General features: G+C 43.3%; 1 long non-coding RNA gene across 1 annotated transcript; it reads left to right on the top strand.

Moving 5' to 3' along the window:
• The first annotated feature begins 1,634 nt into the window (after positions 1-1,634).
• On the top strand, positions 1,635-20,982 carry LOC147581243 (uncharacterized). The gene is made up of 3 exons (XR_015250878.1): positions 1,635-1,744; positions 19,604-19,747; positions 20,594-20,982. It is a non-coding gene; the product is annotated as an uncharacterized LOC147581243 (long non-coding RNA).
• The last annotated feature ends 1,092 nt before the right edge of the window (positions 20,983-22,074 follow it).

Here is a 22,074-nt window from a genome sequence, read left to right as displayed (position 1 = left end):
TTTCTTTCTTTCTTTCTTTCTTTCTTTCACTTTCTTTCTTTCCTTCTTTCTTTTTCTTTCTTTCTTTCTTTCTTTCTTTCTTTCTTTCTTTCTTTCTTTTTTTCTTTCTTTTCTTTCTTTCTTTCTTTCACTTTCTTTCTTTCTTTCTTTTCTTTCTCTCTTTCTTTCTTTCTCCCTTCCTTCCTTTCTTTCTTCCTTTCTTTTTTCTTCCTTTCTTTTCTTTTTTCTTTCTTTCTTTCCTTCTTTCTCTCTTTTTTCTTCCTTTCTTTTCTTTCTTTCTTCTTTCCTTCATTTCTTTCTTCCTTTCTTTTTTCCTTCCTTTCTTTTCTTTCTTTCTTTCTTTCTTTCTTCCTTCCTTTTTCTTCCTTTCTTTTCTTTTTTTCTTTCTTTCCTTCTTTCTTTCTTGTTTCTTCCTTTCTTCCTTTCTTCCTTTCTTTCTATTTTAGCAAAAGGGATTTGTGAACTGTATTTGTAAACTAGAATTTGTTCTAAAATACTATTTTTCAAGGAGGGCACACTTGAGAGGAAGAGAACATTAAGGGATGACATAGATTCTTCTATGACATGGGTACTTGGGCGGATAGGCTTCAATACAGTTTCACATACAGTATCATTTATATATTTGCCTAACTTGCAAAACTCTGCAATTTTTATGATACACTCTAAAATATGTTATATCTCAATAATAAAATAAAACATTACAAAATTATTTGTTAAAAAACGGATGAATACGTGCATGAACGAACTGCCATGTTTTGGGGTTCCATGAGGTAAATGTATCTCATTAAATTGCAATCTTCTTACTACCTCCTCGGGAGACCTTCGGTTCACAAGAGCTTGGCACCCTTTTCTTTGAGCGCTGTTATTGAGCTTGGTTAATGTTCACAGATGGACAAAGACGAACCAGGAATGTGGTATAACTTTCCTCTAAGAAAAAGTATACAGTCCTTTGTAAATGACTAGTTACATCTGGTTGAAAGCTGTTCTTGCCTTCAGACGAAACTGCCGTTAAAGACATGATACGTAATGCTCATACTCATTTTCAACAAAATGATTTTACTTTCCGGAATAAACACCGGCCTCTAATTCATCAGCTAATGTGAAATTTCAGGATCCCACGCCACGAGAGATGCACCGTGTTTTAAACCAAGACACTTCCTGAGCTTCCCTTCTGGACAGGAAGTGGAGAAACCCAGCAGTACGCATGACACGCTGTTACCAACTATGTTGTGCGTTCTAAACAGGAAACTGGGTTTTCTGATATGATGGGGAAAACAGTATTCTTATTAAATATTCTGATTGATAGAATTTTATCATTTCAAATTCACACGATAGACCCAATTTCCTCAGAATCAGGACTCAGCAAATATAGTTGGTAGTGTATTATGTGTAGCGGGATCTTTTTTTTTTTCTTTTTAAAAAATGATCTCGGATTTTACTTTATTTGTTTATTGAAGGATAATCGACATACGATATCCTACTCGTTTCAGAGGTACATCATAGTGATTTGTTATTTTTCTATCCAAAAGTTCCCCATAGTGTATGATTCCAATTATAGGACATTCTAGAACACGCAACACTATGGAGACAGTAAAATGATCAGTGGTTTCCAGGGGCTGCGGGGGGAGGGATGAAGAGGCATAGAACAGGGGCTTTTTAGGGCAGCGAAAATACTCTGCCTGATACTCTAATGATGGGTGTATGTCATTATACATTTGTCAAAGCCACCAAGAGGGACCCTAAGGTAAACTATGGACTTGGAGTCATTATGACATATCAATGTAGGTTCAGTAATTGTGACAAATGTACCATTCTGGTGGGGGATGATGACAGCAGGGGAGGCTATGAACATGTAAGGGAGAGGGGTACAGGGGAACGTTTTGCAATTTCAGTTCAGTTTTGCTGTGAACCTAGGTGCTTTGAAACCATAAAGTCTTATTAAAAATTTGACTTAGGGGCACCTGCATGGCGGATCTGATTCTAAAGTCTGTGCTTTTCTTAATAAAACTTAAAACTTTGGACCTGACATTTTGGTCTGGAGCACAGAGAACAGCACTGGGGAAATCTCCTCCTCATTGACTGCATCATGACTTGCTCACAGCACTGAGCCCATCCTATTAACATGATGATCTGTTGATGTGTCTATTCTAACACCTCATTTCTAATTCATCCCTGATTACTCTGTGCCTAGCGTGATGCCTGATACTCTGAAGGTGATTAATAAATGCTCACGAACCAGACGGAACCGCTGAACTAGACATCTATTTCTTTTTGTGACTTGTGACACGGTTTCTCCAGTTCTTTCCATCTCTGCACCTCCCCCCCGCCAAAACCTATCCTCGAAGTCATGTCCATGCTGCAGTTACGACTGTTGTATTTCTGAAACAGAAATGGAGGGATTTTATCTGACAAGTATGGGGACAATGGGAGAACATATTTGACATCTGTCCCACTTGGACAAATCCTTGACCTTAACTCAAATGTAAGATGGATTTTCCAGGGAAGACTGGCTGAGCTGAAAGAATTTAGCGCTCGGGATTTCCGGCCTTAGCACCTGGTACTTATGTAAATCTGGATCTCTCGAGACTTGTGACTTCCCCATTGTAGGAATTTCAGGATCCTTTAACACTCTGTTACCAACTCAGTTTTTTTGTTTTTTTAAGTTTATTTTTATTCATTTTGAGAGAGAGACGAAGTGGGGGAGGGGTAGAAAGAGAAGGAGACAGAATCCCAAGCAGGCTCTGCGTTGTCAGCACAGAGCCTGATGCAGGGCTGGAACTCCCAGTGAGATCATGCCCTGAGCCAAAGTCAACAGTCAGACTCTTAACCAATGGAGCCCCCCAGGTGCCCCACCAACTCAATTTTGAAAGAGACTTCAGGTTCTATACACAAAGGCATTCTCAAGGAATGTTAACTTTCCTCTGGCTTTTTCACTGATCTGTTTTCTTGTCCTGTTTTGGAGACTCAGTGCTTGCATATCAATTTGTGAAACAGGACTTAAATTGTGTAACTTGTTAGTGTTTGGATATTCATTCATGTATTCATTCATGTTGTAAAGACTTCCTGAGTACCTATCACGGACCTGCACTGTTGTAGGTACTGGGGACTGAGCAATGAACAAAGCAGGCAAAGTCTCTTTCATTCTGAAGCTGCCGTTCTACCCAGGAAGAGTGACAATAAGCAAATAATCGAGTGAATAGATAGTGTGTCAGATGAAGACAAGAGCCGTGGAGAAAAGTAAAGCAGGGTGAAATGAATCAGAAGTTCCTGGGTTGAACATCAACATTAAGGAGTGAGGGCACCACCACGTGTGTGTTGAGGGAGGAGATCCAGGAGGAGTAAACAGCTGAGCTGAAGACAGACAGGAAACATGCCTGGTGTGTTTGAGAACCATATGGGCTATAGCAGAATGAGCAAGATGGAGATGAGGTCGGGGTAAGTGGGGGCCAGGTCATCCAGGGACTTGTAGCTGCCCTAAGCCTTTGGCTGTTACTCAAACTAAGATTTGGAGCCGTTGTAAGGCTTTGAGCACAGATGTGATGTGTTCAGACTTAGGTTTTTTTTGTTTGTTTAAAAAAAATTTTTTTTAATGTTTATTTATTTTTGAAAGAGAGAGAGACACAGAGTGCAAGCAGGGGAGGGCCGGAGAGAGAGGGAGACACAGAATCCAAAGCAGGCTCCAGGCTCTGAGCTGTCAGCACAGAGCCCGACGCGGGGCTGGAACTCATGAACTGCGAGATCATGACCTGAGCCGAAGTCGGATGCTTAACCGACTGAGCCACCCAGGCGCTTCTGGACTTAAGTTTTTAAAGAATAACTGGCTGTTATGCTGAGAATAAACAGAGGTGGAGGAGGGCGAGAATCAGGACCTTCTAGGAGCAGTAAAAAGTTGTCTTTGATTCGTTACACAAAACACTGTATTCTAAACTCAAACCTCAGTGGCATCTTCCTTCTCAAGATGAGAAAATGCTGGTGTTTGGTAAACAGCGCCATCTGAGGGTGGACACTTGCCCTCCCTTCTTCTCTTCCCAGGTGCCCCCTACTGACTATAGTCAGAACTGAAGGGCTCCTACAGACTGATTCCACAGCCCAGGTTCTGGGAACCCAATTACCTGCTTACCGCATGAGAAATAGAAAAAGGGAACCAGGAGTAAAAGGCACCTCATAGATTGGGGCTCCTTATTTGAGGGCATAAAGAAACGGTCACATTGACAAGGCTTCCCCAGAGAATAAGTGGGCTTTTTTTTAATGTTTAATATTTATTTGTGGGGGGAAGGGCAGAGAAAGAGAGGGAGAGAGAATCCCCTTCTCGCTCGATGTGGAGTCTGACATGGGGCTCGATCTCACGACAGTGAGATCATGACCTGAGCCGAAATCAAGAGCCAGATGCTTAAGGGACTGAGCCACCCAGGTGCCTCTGGAGAACAGGTTTTTGAGTCAGTAAATATTCTCAAATGCTTTACGTGGAGAAGTGAAAAGATGGGTCATTCCTGGTCTTGACCGAGAAGATGAGAGAGGGCTCTGAAGAAAGACCCGAGAGACAGAATTTGTGGTGCAGCAATGCAAGCTTAATCAGGATTGATGGGTTTTACTCCTCTGCTTTGTGTGTGAAGGGGTGTGTGTGTGTGTGTGTGTGTGTGTATCTGAGAAATGAACTAGAAGTCCTTCTACCTAGAATTTTCTGCAGTCTGGAGGGAGCAGGCTGGTAGCTTCTATTTGCTAAGTGGGAAGGTCCATTAGTCACAGTCTGAAACACAAAATGGCTTTTCCCAGCAACACGGTGCCTTTATAGAGCTTTGCAGAGAGTAGCCTTCACAAATGCTTAGTAAGAGAAATCGAAGACTGCTAGAAATGTGTAAGCTCTTAAACAACTATCTCTGACCTATGTTACTAGTACAATGCCTTATAGAATAAAAACGTTCAATAGATCATAGTCAACAAAATGTCTTGAAGTTATATTCTAACGGACTCAATGTGTCATATACTTATGTGACTATTTAGGAAAATAAACTGACTGATGAACTTCTAATCACTTTTTTCTGTAGGGAAACCAATATATGGCTTACAGAATTGGATTACTCCAGATAGGTGAATGTATTCAAACGCAGAGTCCCCAGGAACTTAAATGTTTGCAATATGACAAGAGTATAACTTTCACAGTAAGACCCCCCCCCCAAAAAAAAAACCAAACAAACAACAACAACAACAACAAAACAAAATCAGAGATATTCAGGGTTTTACTCTGGGACTTATATTATCTAATTGTACATTCTTGGACACTTCTGATTGAAATAACATGATATTTCTGGCTGTTTACCATAAGCCAGGCACTGTTCTAAGTTCGTTACATGTATTAGCTCATTCAGTCCTCACAACAACCCTATGAGTTGGTTATTCCCACTTTACAGAAGCTAAGTGGGTTATTCCCACTTTGAGGAAACAAAGGCACAGGAAGATGGCGTGACTTGCCCAGAGATATGTGTATATTGAGCATTCCAGAGACTTCCCCCAGTGCCAGGGATTTGCTGAGATGACTCACAGGACTCAGCATATAGTCATACTCATGGCTATGACTTATTACAGTGAAAAGATACAAAGCAAAATGAACAAAGGGAAAAGGTACATGGGATAAAGTTATGGGGAAACCAGGCACAAGCTTCCAAGAGTCTGCTCCCAACACAGTCACCCAGGATGTACTTAGTTTCTCTGGCAATGAGTTGTGACAACATGAACAAAGAACAGCTTCCAGGGAAGCTCATTAGAGACTCCCTGCCCAGGGTTTTTGTTGGGGGCTCATAGGCAGCTTCTGCCCAGCTTCCCGTAGGCTGCTCCTTCCCAGCTAGTATCAAATGAGGGAACACTCTTGATATCCCAGCTTCTAGATGTCAACCAAAGCCCAACCTTGTGAGGAGGCCTTTCTGATAATAGCAGTCAGACTTGATATGTCAACACTTTCCTGCACGTAAGTCTACTGAATGGAAGAGCTGGGCTTCCCTCACAGAGAGATTCTGGAGGCCAAGCAGAGAAGAACTGTGATCTATGGATTATCAGAGACATACATCCATAGATCCATTATGCAACAAGTAGATTTAGGAGCCTGGAATTCAGAGGCGAGGTCTGGTTAGCGTTGTCAGTGTGGGAGTCGCTGGCCTACAGTGACTTTGAAAGCTAAGTTCACATAGAAGGTGCAGGCGGACTGACAGAGTGTAAAAGAGGTCAGAGGACTGTGCCCCGGGGCACTCCACCATCCAGCGGCTGGGTGTATGGGGGATGAGCTCCATGGACACTAAGAAGGAGAGGCCAACGAGTTCGGAGGAAAATGAAGAAGTTATGCCTGCAAGCCAAGTGAAGTAAGTGTTTCAAGAAGGTAGAAAAGGAACAGCAGACACGGCTGACAGATCAGACAAGAGGACTGTGAAGTGATCATTGAGCTTAATCACGTGGAAGTTTCCGACCTTGGCAGGGGTGGTTTCAATGGAATGGTCAGGCAGAAGCCCGGCTGCAGTGGGTTCCAGGAAGGATGAGGGGAGGGGAAGTGATCACAAAGTATTAAAAATGCTTTTAAGGCGTTTTGTTATAAAAGAAAGAAAGGAAATGGGATAATGGCTAGAGGAGAAAGGGAATTTCAAAGTGTGTGTGTGTGTGTGTGTGTGTGTGTGTGTGTGCGCGCGCGCACGACAGGAGTGATAACGACAACGTGTGTCAATGCTGATGGGACTGATCCAGTAGAGGTAGGAGGTGAGCGATGAGTAAGATAAAGGGATAATGGTGTTCTCCAGTAGGTGAAAAGACATGGGACACAGTGTACAAGCTGGCCTTAGATCGGACCACAGACTGTTCGCCCAGAGTTCCAGAAGGAGGCAAAGTATTTGGCAAGAGAAACAGGTGGGTGGATGCAGAAGTGGCAGTGTGTGGGATTTCTCTTCTGGTTACTTCAACTTGCACCATGAAATGGGAAACGAAGCACTCAGCTGAGAATCAGGAAGGGAGAGAATGTGACGGAAGGTTGAAGAGAGAAGAAGAGGGGTACGACAGCCATCTAAAAGGTCCCAAGGGTGAGCTGGCTAAGGAAATACGATAGAATGGCTTCGGCTACTAGGGGCCTAAGAGAACCTTAGACCTCTGCTGCCGTGAATTTAAAATAAGATCAGCAGCCATCACTGAGTGGTTTTTCCAGCCATGTACAGCTGCAGGGTTGCAGGCACAGAGGGACAGAGGGTTGGATTTAACCAGGATTGGGTTTTACCAGGGAAGCATAAGGAAGAGAGAAAGTGGCATGGGCATTGAGTAGACGCAGGGAGGTTTTATCTCTAGAGGGGAGGCCGCGTTGTGGGACCAAGTTCTAATGCTTTCTTGGAGGTTGGGGTAGCAGAAAGGTTGATACTGGAGTGCCTCAAACGTTATTTTCTTTAAAGTTATTTTCTTTCACTCTTGTACCGGTCATCCAGGCTGGGAGACCGGCAATCTTCAGTTTTGAAGAGTGCTAGTGACAGGTTGCTGCAGCTTTATCAGATGTCACCGTCCCTGTGGCCTTGAACAGAAACAATCATGCGCTCAAATGACCCTGACCCTTTACGGTCAGTACACCAGTCACGTAGCAGATCTGGCATCCACCAAGCCTCCCTTTATAGGAAACAGGTTGTGAGAGGTTTACTAGTTGTTCCCATATAGGTGTGAACCCTAGTTCTACCATCACTGACCCTGCACCTGCCAGAGAACCTTGCACAGCTTCTCTACTTCTTACTCAGACCAGGCTTTTTGTTTTTCAGACACACATGCACCTCTGGGTTCTTTCATTCTTCCTTTACTGTAGGCTCCAGTGACTCAGCCTGCTTTCCCGATCCCTACTGTCCCCTGAGGGTCAGGCCACCTTACCTCCTCTCCAGCTTCCTCCCTTCCTAGTCATCTCTGAAGCTAAGTCCTCAGGTGGTTTTGATTTTAAAAGATTTATTGTGTCTCACAAATATATAAGGCAAATAAATATATCACAGATAACTGAAATTGGCGTACTACGGAGCTTCTAGAATCCAACAAAGTCTGTATAAATATGGTTTGCCTTATGGTCTGGCTCCTGCCTGTGATGGTGAGCTAGAAAACTACCCAGTCTGGGGCGCCCGGGTGGCGCAGTTGGTTAAGCGTGGACTCTTGATTTCGGCTCGGGTCATGATCTCACAATTCGTGAGAGTGAGCCCTGTGTCTGGCTCTGCTTTGAGAATGCGGAGCCTGCTTGTGATTCTCTCTCTCCCTCTCTCTCTGCCCCTCCCCTGCTTGCATGCTCGCTCTCTCTCAAAAATAGATTAAAAAAAAAAGATTAAAATAAAAGAAGAAGAGAACCACCCAGTCTTCTCTCCTGTATGTCTCCTTTACTCTCACATGACTACTACACTCATAACACTTGACACATTTGGTCACCAAATGTGTGTTGAGTTTTCCCACACTGAGCAATTCTCTGTAACACCAGCTGTGTGCCCTCCATTATAACTCAATTCTGACACTACCTAGAGATAGCCACAGGTTAATGGTTCAGTCCCAGGAGACTGCCCCCACCCCACCTCCCGCCACAAGTAGTAGGTCCCTGGGCTACCCACAACTTCCGACAGACTTGGCTACACATCGGAGGTTCCCATGACCTCCCCACCTTGGGTTCATTATTTGCTTGAACAGCTAACAGAACTCAGAAAAACACTTATACCTACCAGTTTATTAGGAGATAAGATGAAGGATACAGAAGAACAGCCAGATGAAGAGATACATAGGGCGAGGTCTGGGAGGGTTCTGAGCACAGGGGCTTCTGTTCCTGTGGAGATGGGGATGTGTCACCCACCTGGTGTGAATGTGTTCACTAGCCTGGAAGCTCTCTGAACCCCCTACTACTGGGATCTTATGGGAGCGTTCTCAGGTAGGCATGATGGAATATTAACTCCATTTCCAGCCCCTCTCCCCATTGTGGAAGGCAGGAGATGAGACTACAAATTTCAAGCTTCTAATCAGGGCCTGGTCTTTCTGGTGACCAGCCTCCATCCAGCAGCCATCCAGGAGGCCTCCCAGAACCACTCCCTAGAACAAAAGATGCCTTCTTAGAACAAACATTTACAAGGGTTTCAGGTGTCAGGACCAGGGAGGAAGACCGGATACATAGATTTCTTATTATAAATCACAATATCACAGATTGGGAATGGACACCACCACTTGAGCTCTTTCCTAAGGATGAATTCACAGTCGACAATAGGAATGTCTTCTGTATCCCCCCAGGGTTACCTAAGAACCCGGAGTTCCAGCTCTGAGGGTCTCCCTGGAGACAAAGACGGCCACTGTTGAGGGCCTCAGTCATCACAGCTCGTTTGCCCACAGGGCTTCCAACCAAGTCACTTCACTTCTCTGGGCCGAAATTTCCTCATCTTTGTGTTGGGGAGAGTGACAAATGTTTTATCAAGGGGCTGTAAAAACTGAAAACATACATGGTTGCTTTCTTTCCTTTCTCCAGACCACATTAGAACCACTCTGAAGTGAACTTCTCCAACGATACAGTCTTAGAATTGAACTACTGAAACCTTCTGACCAAAGAGAACCACAGAACTCAGCGTAAACTCTCAAAGCACAGGGAGATAGGAGATGCTTCACACTAATGGAGGCATCACAGACCAGACATACATTTATTCCTCAACCTCTTTATTACACTCAATATTTGTGTCAAAGGAAGCACTCCACCTCTCCATCTCTTCTCCCGGACAGTCCTAGGAATTGCTTGTTGGGATAACTGGATTCTGATTCTAGGTCTGCCATTAGACAAGTGAGGGGAACTTCAAGTTTCTCAGGCTCACTGGGCCTGTTTCTGATCTGGAAACTGTGGCAAGGGATCTAGTCTTCCCCACTCTAGAGTCCTACCTTATTTCACTGTTGCTGAAAACCACGTTCAGAGGGAAGTTAAATAAATATTTCTGAGCATTCAATATGTAGCAACTAAAATGCCCATAGCCCCTACCCTCTTGTAACAGGACAAATAGGGATGAAAAATGGAATTGCCAGTGTAAGGATCATTAAAAAGAGAGAACTATAGGTGCAGTTGGGAAGGGGAAGCAACCTGGTGACAGACTGCACAGCGCTGAAAAGATAAGTAGACAAATACTGGGACAGTCGGTTAAACGTTTGACTTCAGCTCAGGTCATGATCACATGGTCTGTGGGTTCGAGCTCCGTGTCGGGCTTTGTGCTGACAGCTCAGAGTCTGGAGCCTGCTTCACATTCCGTGTTTCTCTCTCTCTCTCTCTCTCTCTCTCTCTCTCTCTTAAAAAAAGGTAGACAAATATAGATGGCATAGGGTGCTAGAGAAGTGGACAGGGAATCAGATACGGGTTGGAGATTTCATACTTTAATCTGAGGACAAGAGAGACCAAGGAAGGACTCTAGGGATAGGGACATGATCAAGTCTGTATTTTAAAGAGATATTCTAGGTGCAGTGTTTGTGTGTGTGTGTGTGTGTGTGTGTGTGTGTGTGTGTGTGTGCGTGCGGTGATGGGGGTGGGAGGGCTTGGGTTGGGGAAATGGATGAACACGTTGCATTTTGGATCTGCTGAGTTGGAGGTCCTGGCATCACCTGATGGATCCATACTGTGTAGAGCTTTCATTAAATATCAACTTTTCGTGTGCCTCCCCTGCTACAATAAGGCAATATCATTTGCATTGTTTCATTGAACAGATACTATTTTGACCTTTAGAATATCTCACTAACTTTTGGGGTTGTTTTCTGTCTTTCCCAAACCATTTGACTCCTGGTTACTCATCTAGGTTATAATGTGAACATCCTGACGTAACGGGGCAATCCCCCAATGTTAATACAGTAGGTCTTAAATCTCCATGGACGGCTTGAGAGAAAAGAACTCAAATATTCAATACCTGAGAAGTTCCTTCTAAAGACCAAAAACGTGCCATAAACCTATGTAAAGGGTTTTCTTCTATACTCAGTGTTTTCCAGGCTCAGTCTAGGAACAGTAAGTTTGCCTTCTTCCTGGGAGAAATCACAGGCCCTGAGGGCAGTAAGGAATATGGGGCTTGAGGCAGCCTTAGGTTGGGGCCCTCACTGCCAAACCATGAGATGAGATAACATCAAATCTCAGTTAACTAGAGCCCCAACTGCTCAGCTGTGCATTTTTAGGCATTTCATTAATTCTGAACTTTACATTTATTTGACTTGCTGAATATCTCAGTTTACCACAAGATGGCAGCACAATGTTTTTTTGTTTTCTGGTTTTGTTTTAAGTGGATGACTAATTCCTGTTTCTAGAGCTTCGATAGAAGATAAAGAGCTAGAAAGGAACCATAGCTAATAATTTTTCTTCTTATTCCTATAATTGAAAAGAAAAGAAGGAATGGATATGGAAGGAAGTAACAGAGGAAGAAAAAAAAGGAAGTGGGCTGGAGGGAAGGAGAGAAGGGAGACAATGAAAGGGAAAAGGAAAAGAACAAAGAAAAAAGGCCACATTCAGCTAGATTATATTTAACTAAAGAAAAGGAAATAACCAAGCAACCGATGTAGGAAATTTCCGAGAGAGGAAACCAGTGCTGTAACCACATTTATTCACAGCCTTGAAGTGTGAGTATAAGATAGACATTTGACCTTCTTATAAAAGCATCTGTCTCTTTGGGAAACTATGAGAATGAATTTACATTTTACAAAGGGCTCTAGTCCTTTTAAGTGAGTCTTACATTAGCATACTTATCAGCTTGTACTTAGGACTTTATTTAGTATCCTTCAAAGAGGTTTCACACGTTGGTTTCCATGTTTAATTGAGTGAAGAAATAAAAGATTATTCAAGAAGAGAATAATCAGACACACACAGGCAGCCATGCCTTGGTGCCGCAGAAATGAAAAGCCTGCCACCAGTTGAACACAACTTAGAGTCCGAGAGCTGAGAAGAATTCTTTTAGAGTTGGCTCTTTGATTCTCCATGGACCACCCACTACTTACTTGGCTTACTGTTAACCCCAGCTACTTGCTCTCCTTTGTCTAATGAATTTAGCATAGCAGAGAGTTCTGGAAAGGGAGAGATTGTAGGAGTGGTGATTGCCTCAAGCATTGAAAATCTTTAGGTTGAGGTTTTTCAACCTTAACAGTAATGATATCGTGGGCCAGATAATTCTCTTTTGGGGAGGGGGAGGGCGAAAGGATGTCCTCTCCATTGCAAGATATTTAGCAGCATCCCTGGCATGTATTCACTAAATTCCTGTACTGTCTCCCCAGTTGTGACAACCAAAACTGTCTCCAGACATTGCCAAGTGACTTCGGGGGAGCAAACTTGTCTTCACTGTTCCATACGAGAACAAGTGCTCTAGATAAACTCTAACTGCAGGAATGAAGGAAATCCTGAAAGTTTTGTTCATCTTGGTGTCCCGTTTATGAGCAAAACTCACATTGGATCATCAGAGAAATGTGTGTTCTTCAAATCCCTGTGAGAAATCTCTAAGTATTAAATCCAGGCATAAATGCCTTTATTAGAGCCAGGTTAATGTTCTCTGTATGGAACAAATCAACATAAATTTATTGTGAATGTTCTGTTGAGCAAAAACTTATACCAGGACCATAGAGTGTACAAAACAGTAAGACTTTTTGTTTGTTCATTTTTGAGATTTCCACAGCAATTTATTGTTCATGAGTTTTACAACTTTTTCATGAAGATAACTTACATTTTTAAAGCATCCTCAAATATTCAAAAGGCATTATTGGGCATTACCATTTTTGAGTTTTTTTTAAGTTTATTGATTTATTTTGAGAGAGAGAGAGAGAGGCAGAGGAGGAGAGAGAAAGAGAATCCCAAACCGGATCTATACTGTCAATGCAGAGTCCTATGTGGGTCTTGAACTCAAGAACCATGAGATCATGACCTGAGCTGAAATCAAGAGTTAGACGCTTATATAATGCCTTAACAGGCTCCCCAGGGATTATCCTTTTAAATCACTAACATTTTACTAGCAATGTTATAAGTACCTACATCACTAAAATTCTTCCCTCTTACTTAAAAAAATTTTTTTTAATGTTTATTTTATTTTTGAGAGAGAGGGAGAGAGAGAGACAGAGCGTGAGTGGGGGAAGGTCAGAGAGAGAGAGACATAGAATGTGAAGCAGGCTCCTGGCTCTGAGCTGTCAGTACAGAGCCTGACACAGGGCTCGAACCCATGAACCATGAGATCATGACCTGAACTGAAGTCTACGCTTAACCAATTGAGCCACCCAGGCGCCCTTTACTTTTTTTTTTAAATAATAATGATGAACTAGTGGAAGCAATTTCCCTTCTTTTTGATGACTAAGAGTGTCAGTTGCACCTCCAGTAAAAGGTCCATTGACAAATATTCTTGGTACAATTCTTTCACAAGTCATTTTGTAGAGAGCATCTTGAAATTGACTTCCATATTCAAGCATGTTCAATTCCACCGCGTTATAGTTAACATTCATGTCATGGAAAACTTTTTTTTTTTTTTTTTTTTTTTGCCATTGTACAGTAAGAACAAGATGTTTCTGAGAAAATCACTACTCAATTATCAGAAATTGTTAGTTCGAGAGAATCTGATTTATGGGAGTGGCTGCTAACTTTGCCAAAGATGATGTGCTGTTCCCCATCCTGTTGGCTTCAAGGGCTTGGCCCAGCCCTGCACCTGTTTCTTTAGGGAATAGGGATGTTCATAAAGACTCACAGGGCCATGGAAACAGTGCGTGGGGACTGTGGCCGACATTCTGGTGAAATGGAGAAGAAAAATTACTGAAACAGAATAAAAGTGCCTGCGACATTTACATCAAGAGTAGAAAAAATTTTTAATAGAAATGAAAACAGTTAAGGCTGGTGGCATTCTTATTATGTACCAGACACATTTCTATCCATTGAGAATGTCCACTTTTTATTCATCTAATTTAAATTTTGCAGGATCTCTATGAAGAGGTATTATTTGCATTCCATAGGTGAAAAAACAGGTTGAGGGTTCATGTCACTAGCTCAGTGTCACATTAATAGTAGGTGGCAAAGGCCAGATTAAACCTGATCTTTCCAACACCAAGAACTGCGCATGCTCTGGTGCCAGCCACTAACCCTTGAGGATCTAGTTAGGGGAATAACACAGGTACATAGGAAAGGTGTCTAATGTCCCGAGGCTGTAGATGATTTATTTCAAAAGCCATAAAAATTACAAGACACACTGCTGTAGCGCAGAGTGATTGAGAAATTGTTGGGGGTATGGTGGGTCTTGACCTGAGTGTCTTTAAGAAATGAAGAACTAGAGAGATGGGATAGAAAGATGGGCAAGGGTGGGTTCAGTTCCATCCAGGGTAATCTTGTGAGGAGCAGCATGGCTGTGCGAAGGTGTTGCGAGTACAGGGTAGAGGCGGCCAACAGGAGCGGATGACCCATGCTGAGAACGAGTCACATCAGTTGGGAAGGGAGGCAGAGGGTCTGGAATATAATCCAGATGTCCTACACTGTCAGGCCACAATAGTGTGTTTTGTCCAGCTCAGAGTTGTGCAAATCAAGAAATTAAAAAAAAAACAAAACACAAGAATTTGGATTCCTAACATGCCTGAATATGGCGACATTGGGCCTACGTTCTTGTATCTCAACTTTTGACTGAAGTCAAGGAGGGGTTGGTGTCTCTTTTCATGGGCGAGGGGGCTTTCCAGTTCAGCAAGATCCATACCGCGACCTGTTCTATTGCTCTCCTCTTGCTTTGCTTAATTGTCTCTTTAGCCCTTATGAGCGGTGGCATTTGCAGCGAAATTTAGAAAGAGGTGTTCTCAAAAAATTAATTTGATAAAACCTGTTATAAATCTACTATTTCTTCTAGTAGTCCACTAGATAGAGGAGACAAAAGCTAAGCCTCCCCTCGACATTTTCCTACACATCCAAAGATTGTTATTAGACTTTCCTTGCATTCCTGTCTTCTCCACTGAAATTACCCTTGGTTGTTTAGCCTTTTCCTGTGACTGTGCGCTATAAACTTGTCATCGTGGTTGTTGTTCAACGCTGCCATTGATGCTGACTTTCACACCTTTGTGAGCACTAACCTGTATACCCCAGCACTTACACCATTTCCTTAACTCGTACAACTCCACACAACTGTTTTTGAGTGATTATTATTTTTCAGGCACTGTTTTATGAATGCGGTCTATCACTGAATGACAGACAAAACCCAACAGGAGGGGCGCCTGGGTGGCGCAGTTGGTTAAGCGTCCGACTTCAGCCAGGTCACGATCTCGCGGTCCATGAGTTCGAGCCCCGCGTCGGGCTCTGGGCTGATGGCTCGGAGCCTGGAGCCTGTTTCCGATTCTGTGTCTCCCTCTCTCTCTGCCCCTCCCCCGTTCATGCTCTGTCTCTCTCTGTCCCAAAAATAAATAAACGTTGAAAAAAAAAAATTTTAAAACCCAACAGGATGTATATTCTGTGGGAGATGCAGACAATAAGCAATGAACATAATAAATAAGTAAATGACAGATATTGGAAAATGCTATCTGCTAAGGGGACAAAAAACCAAGAGAGTCGAATAAGGGGGTTGGTCATGGGAACTGCAACTTTAAATAGAGTGGTCAGGGTGGGCCTCGTTGAGAAGGTGACATTTAAACAAAGACTTGGAGACGGTTGTTGTGGGAAATGACCTTGACCCGGTGGGAACCTGCAAGTACCAGGGCAGCTATTCTGTGGTGGAACAGAAAGGTTCACAGGCCAAATTCAGATGCTTCAGTCATCTAAATTATCAGATCAAAGTGAAACACATGGAAAGCAGCAGAAGGAAAGAAATGGTATAGGTTAACATACTTACGGAAATGTATAAAGGTAGGAGGCTTACAATATGGGAGTCCCGGGTTATGCAATATTAATACTCCTCCCCCCAGAAGCCTTCTCTCTCAGAGTGAGGTTATAAGGACCGGACTTGAACTTAACCCAGAGCCTCAGCAGATAGAAAGTGCCTGGCACCAATATCAGAGAGACTCCGGACTAAGTATTCTTGGCCAAGAGCTATGGCTCATGTACTAGCCTGTTGAGCAGCGATGAGCTTTTTCTGGTTCTCTTGGGCAGAAAACATGTGGAACCAGAGTGGGGACCATAACGCATATCGCCAAGGGGTGGCTAATTTGAGATTACGTAGCTATCAACCTCCAGGTGACATGATCAGTACCTGGCTACTTGGTCCTTCCATCCCTTTCTTTGTAGAAATAACACTTTTGATCAGCCCATGCTTCAAAAATCATATATCTCACTTTCAGTTTATCTTTAACATGTCTCATAGGATCCTTACTATATTTAGCGTATCTTAGGAGTTTTAGCCTTCTCATTGGTTTTCGTAACTTTCTGAGCAGAATTGAATAGTCTCAGAAACATGTAGGAAACGGATACACAGAAGCGCAGGAGTGAGTCACAGGGCTATCACAGGGGAGCACAGCAGGCAGAGAAGATGCTAAAGGTGTGTCTGCTGAGATCGCAGGACAGAGAGGACAGTGTGGCTGGAATGGAGCGAGTGCAGATTCGCCGAGGAGGAGGTCAGATTTTGCTGGGCCTTGCAACCATCCCGAGGACAAGCACAAATACATCCTTCATTGAGTTACACTGCCAACGTTCTTTTTCCATCCTCTAGGAATTACCCTTTACTCACAAGTCAGAGGAAAATCACAGTACTGCAGTATCATGGAAGCCAGGGAGAGTTTCAGAAAGAGGTCAGCTGTGTCAGAGACACTGAAATGACTTGGATAAACAATAGACTATGGGGGATGATGAGAACAAGGTGGAAGAAAAGGCCATTTGAATTAGCAATAAAGATGTCATCGGTGACCTTCAAGGAACAAGTTTCGAGGAAGCAGTAGCAGCAGAAGGGCTGAGTGCTAATGTGACAGAGGAAACGTGTGGGGAGGAAAGGGATGTATTGCTTCCTCGGGCCTGGTGACCTTTGTGCCTCATGGTTGCTGATATGAGAAAGCCCCCCTCTTCGGGAGAACTGTGGCCCAGGCAGTCAAACACTTCCCAGCAGAGCCCCACAGACCCAGTTCCCACGTATCAGGCTGCTGATTAAAGTATTTCCAGCAAAGTTGATGAGATTCTTTGAAAGGTCTTTGAGGTGGCTCATTCAAGTGAATCCATTTACTCACTGTTGTTTTTTTTTTTTTTCATGAATGGGGGGGAGGAAAGATGTGATTAATAATTCTATCTACTGATTGGTCATTTCTAGCACTTAAAACACAATCATTCTGGTTTCAAAGTTTATCTGCCCACCCGTCCATCCATCCACCCATCTGTCCATTCATCCATCCATTCTCTTCTGGATAGCTATCTCTAAGAGAGACAGGCTTTCCTTCCCTATAGGGCTACTGGGTCCACCTGTACTCTGGAATCCAATTTCCTCCCCACCTGCCCTCTCCCTTATTTCTGATTTCTTATCTCTCCCTTTCCCGAATAAACCCACGTTATTTCTTTCTATCTCCAAAAATAACACCTCTCCCCACCCGTATTCATCCTTAGTTATCACTCTCGGTGTCTTATTTGCTGAGAACCAAGTTTCCTAAATGCAACAGCTGCATAAGCTTATATCTGCCCTTGTCACTCCACTGAAACTGCTGTCCCTGAGGCCCAGTCGTGCTCATGTCATCACAGGACACCCTCATTTATTCCTTATATCTTATATTGTAAGTGTATATTTTCCTTTCTGTCTTACTCAATAAACAAAGTTCCCTGAGAGCAAGATGGTTTCATATTTACCTCTGTCCTCAGCATCTAGAACAATCTCTGGCACATATTAGGCATCCGTTGTTTGATGAATGAATGAATCAGTGAATGAATGAGTCCTGTTTGCCACCTCTTTCACATTTGACTGTCGTTTTTCTATTAGCTACTCAGATAATATTCTCTGGGGTTTTCACTCTAACCTTCTGTCGATTCTTTTGTGGCTTCTTATCTTTACACGATGCAATTTCATAGGGTTGTCTTAGCTCTTCTTTTCTCAACATCATCTACTCTACCTGGGCAAGCTTGTCAATAGCTAGAAGTTTTAATTACAACCAATTCAGTACCCCAAGCCCTGATCTCATACCTGTTCTTCAGACCCATATATCCAGCTGCCTACTAACATTCTCCATTTAACTATCTTGTGGAAGGACCTCAAATATATAAGTTAAATCACTAAGCCCATAATTCCTGTCTCAGTGAATGGTATAGCTATCCATTTAGTCACCAAAGCTAGAGATACGGGCATTTTCTTAGATATCTATTTTCCCTGATTGTTTCACTTAATCGGGAATTATTTTTTTTTTTAGATTAGACTCCCAGGATGTATCTGAAACGTGTCCTCTGCCTCTCTGTGTTTATTGTCATAGTCTGAGTATCATGGGTGACATATGAAGTTTGTTGGGGCAGAGATGAGTTCTGCCACTTTCCGCGGAAACCCCTCCTTACACACACACACACACACACACACTTGTGCCTGAGCATACATGCAGAGAACTGTGATTAGGGTCAGGACATTACACATGCCAGGTTCCAGGCCTTCTAGCCATCTGTGAGACAAAGCCAATAGCCTTCTCCCGGCCAGCAGAGAGAGGAAAGTAGGGAGGCAACATTGAAACATACGATAAGTCTAATGATAATGGCTGCTCTGCTCCCATCTGAAAAGCTTCTCCCTCAAAGAGTATAAAATAAAATAGGAAAAAAAAGGAGCAAAAAGGAACCAAAAGATATTTTGACTGGGGCAATTCCAACCACATATTTCAAAATCACTCGTTAACTTCCCTCTCTCTATTTCACTGTACTGAGTATCCCTCAGTAAAGGCTTGTCATTTCAGAATTGGATGATGTTGCCTCTTTACTGCATCATTTTATTTTTATTTTTTTTTTAATTAAAAAAAAATTTTTTTTTCAACGATTATTTATTTTTGGGACAGAGAGAGACAGAGCATGAACAGGGGAGGGGCAGAGAGAGAGGGAGACACAGAATCGGAAACAGGCTCCAGGCTCCGAGCCATCAGCCCAGAGCCAGACGCAGGGGCTCGAACTCACGGACCGCGAGATCGTGACCTGGCTGAAGTCAGACGCTTAACCGACTGCGCCACCCAGGCGCCCCTACTGCATCATTTTAGAATGAGTTCATCGAAGATTTGACATCCCAGGCCTTAACTGCACGGAGCATGAGACTGGGACAGCAGAGAGGTGGTGGGGGGACAGAGCTGGGTGCAGGGACAGAGTCCCTGATTTCCTGACTTAGAGGAGGTCACCAGGCCCTTTCACGCAGCATCATCTGTGACAGTTTAACTTGCTCATGGTGATGTTACTTCATCACTTCTCTCACTTCTTTTCTGGGGAGAGGGCTGGATAGGTGTTTCCACTAAAAAATAGGGAGGGGGAGGTTCAGATAACTTTAGAGAGTTTGGCTTTGTAGACTGAGGGCAAAAAGGTAATAATTCAAAGATTCGAAGCAGAGGATCATAATATCAGGTTAAGGTGTTAGAAATAATATAAACAGCCAATTTTTCCTAGTGCTTATTATGTTAACGGGCACCGTGCCAAATGCGTTATGGTAGGTTTTCTTTATTTAATTTTTAGAACAGCTCTATGAAGAAAGTACCCTGAATGTTCCTCGTTTTGCAGATACAGAAACAAAGACCAGAGGACCATATATCTAACGTCTTGCAGATAATAGGAAGGGGGCTGGGGTTCACGGGGCTCAAGCCCACTTCAACCACCACCCTGAGCCCCGACTCGTGACAAAGAGAATGAGGTGGCTTTGCTAAGGTAGGTAGTTTTTTCCTCAGGTGAATCTCTACCTTCCTTCCCCGTCTCATTTTCCACCATTTGCCTGTGTTTACGCTGTATGACTGTCCTACCTAAACGTTCCAGGCTCTCCTTTGCCTCTGAGGTGTGGCACATGCTGGCCCCCCTCAAGCAAGTTCTCCCATGCTCCACCATGGCAGCCACCATTCGCCCTTCCAAGCCGTTCGGTCACCGTCTCCTCCGGTCCACCTTTACCAACTGTACCTTCCCGTTCGTCGCCCAATCCTGGTGGTTCATGTAGATATTCATCCTTTTCCCGCATGATCTTCAAATATCTTTGCTTTGATCACCTAAAATCATTTTAAAGTTTATTTATTTATTTTTTTATTATTTTTGAGAGAGAGGGAGAGAGAGAGAAAGAGAGCACGCCAGTGGAGGGAGGGGCCGAGGGAGAGAGAACCCCAAGCAGGCGTCACGTCCAACGCGGAGCCTGATGGGGGAGCCGAATCCCATGGCTGTGAGATCATGACTTGAGCCCGAAAGGAAAGTTAGGCGCCCCGCCTAAGATCACTTAAAAACCATGTGCCGCTTTGCGTGTTTTCCATGTGCTATTCTGCAATTTTTCATCATAAACTTAAATAGTGGCGAAGGTTGTCATTTCTTATGTATTGTAAACGGCAGGTTTCTATTAAAACGTGACATGATGGATACATACGGAGCTTAAGTTTTCATCTTATTGGCAGCCGTCATCATCATCCTTTGGGGGGAAAAAATGCAAGGGCAAGCTTTTCTTCAACAACTGGGAATTTTATATACCGTAATTTTTTTTTTCTTTAGCCCTCCAAAGTCACTTCAGTATCTCCACAGCTTTTCCTCTCAATGTGAGAATATTGTTTATGTTTGAAAAGAAACGCAACATTTTACTTTTACCAAAAGGAGGTTCTCAAGCAGATCAGCTTTAAGAAGAAGAAAGAAACATGGATGTTGAGAATCTGACTATCTATTCTGAACTATGTCCACGCGCCCCTAGAAGTCTTGCTACCCCCTGGGGGCGCACACTCCAGTTCAAAGACTGCTGCTCTATACCATGGCACGCTTGTGTTACCCCAAATCATTTGCTCTCATTATCCTGTAATTCTCATTTTACCTCTCTCTATATCCCCCCCCAGAAACTCGAGTGTGAGCACAGTCTTCTTGTTTCTCTCTGTGTCTCCAGCACTAAGCCAGCATTTAATAAAGCTTTTCTGATCCTCTGAGCTATTTAGTCCTGTGTTCTGTTCCGCTTCTCATATTTTAGTTCCTCTCTCAGGTTGTGTTCTAAACACAGGTCAGGCCCATCAAATGAGGGGACATAAGAATTTTTAGCAGGTGAATAGAGTTTACTTCCTCACCTGTAGAAGAGAAGGAAGGAAGATATGGCCAGGCTCTGCTTTTGCTCCAGGAAGCCCCGGGCACATAGGACATGATCCTTCCTTCAGAGGGGTTATCCGTCTAGTACAGGTGCACAGACACGGAAAAATGAGCCTATACAGGGTTCTGATGCAGAATGGGCAGGGATGTCCATTTTTTAAAAGTTGTTTTTAATGTGTACTTATTTTTGAGGGAGACAGAGACAGAGAATGAGCGGGGGAGGGGCAGAGAGAGAGAGGGAGACACAGAATCGGAAGCAGCTCCAGGCTCTGAGCTGTCAGCACAGAGCCCGTCGTGGGGCTTGAACCTACAACCAGTGAGATCATGACCTGAGCCAAAGTCGGACACTCAACTGACTGAGCCACCCAGGTGCCTCTCCATTTTTTGTTAATTCTAGAGCAATGCGTATTATAAGAATTGGGCAAGATCATAATAAATTATTGAATTCCTTAGATGAGCATTCCCCATGCTTTGGTCTTCCTATCACAGACATTTAAAGAAGTGCCTGTATTATTGAATATGGGTTTAATGTGGGAAAAGAGCCTGATTTCTTCTCAGCAGTGGCTAAAATAATCTTTTTAAGAGATAGTGTTTGTAGCAAACAGAGAGGGGTTTTGGAGTCTCACATTTGAATTTGGTTTCAAGGTCCACCACATTATTAACTGTGGGAACTTGAACAGGCATTTAATCTTTCTGAGTTTTGGTTTCCTCGCCAATGGAATGTCAGTACTTGGGATTACCGCCAAAGTTTCAAGTTCCTAAGGAGAAGCCCAGGTTGGATCAGATGCCCATATGGTTAAAACATCAAGGGTTGACTGCAGAGGGACGTAATCGCCATTTCACATCCTGGATCGCAGGACCCTTCGAGGGCATGCATCTCCGCCAGCTTCTGGTCAAGCCCAAGAACTTTAAATTGCCATTTATTTATCCCATCTGTG

This window comes from Puma concolor, chromosome B2 (genome assembly GCF_028749965.1).
Source record: "Puma concolor isolate L17-30 chromosome B2, mPumCon1.1.hap2, whole genome shotgun sequence".
Lineage (NCBI taxonomy): Eukaryota > Metazoa > Chordata > Mammalia > Carnivora > Felidae > Puma > Puma concolor.
The sequence above is the reverse complement of the archived record's forward strand: the minus strand, read 5'-3'. Positions and strand labels throughout refer to the sequence as shown.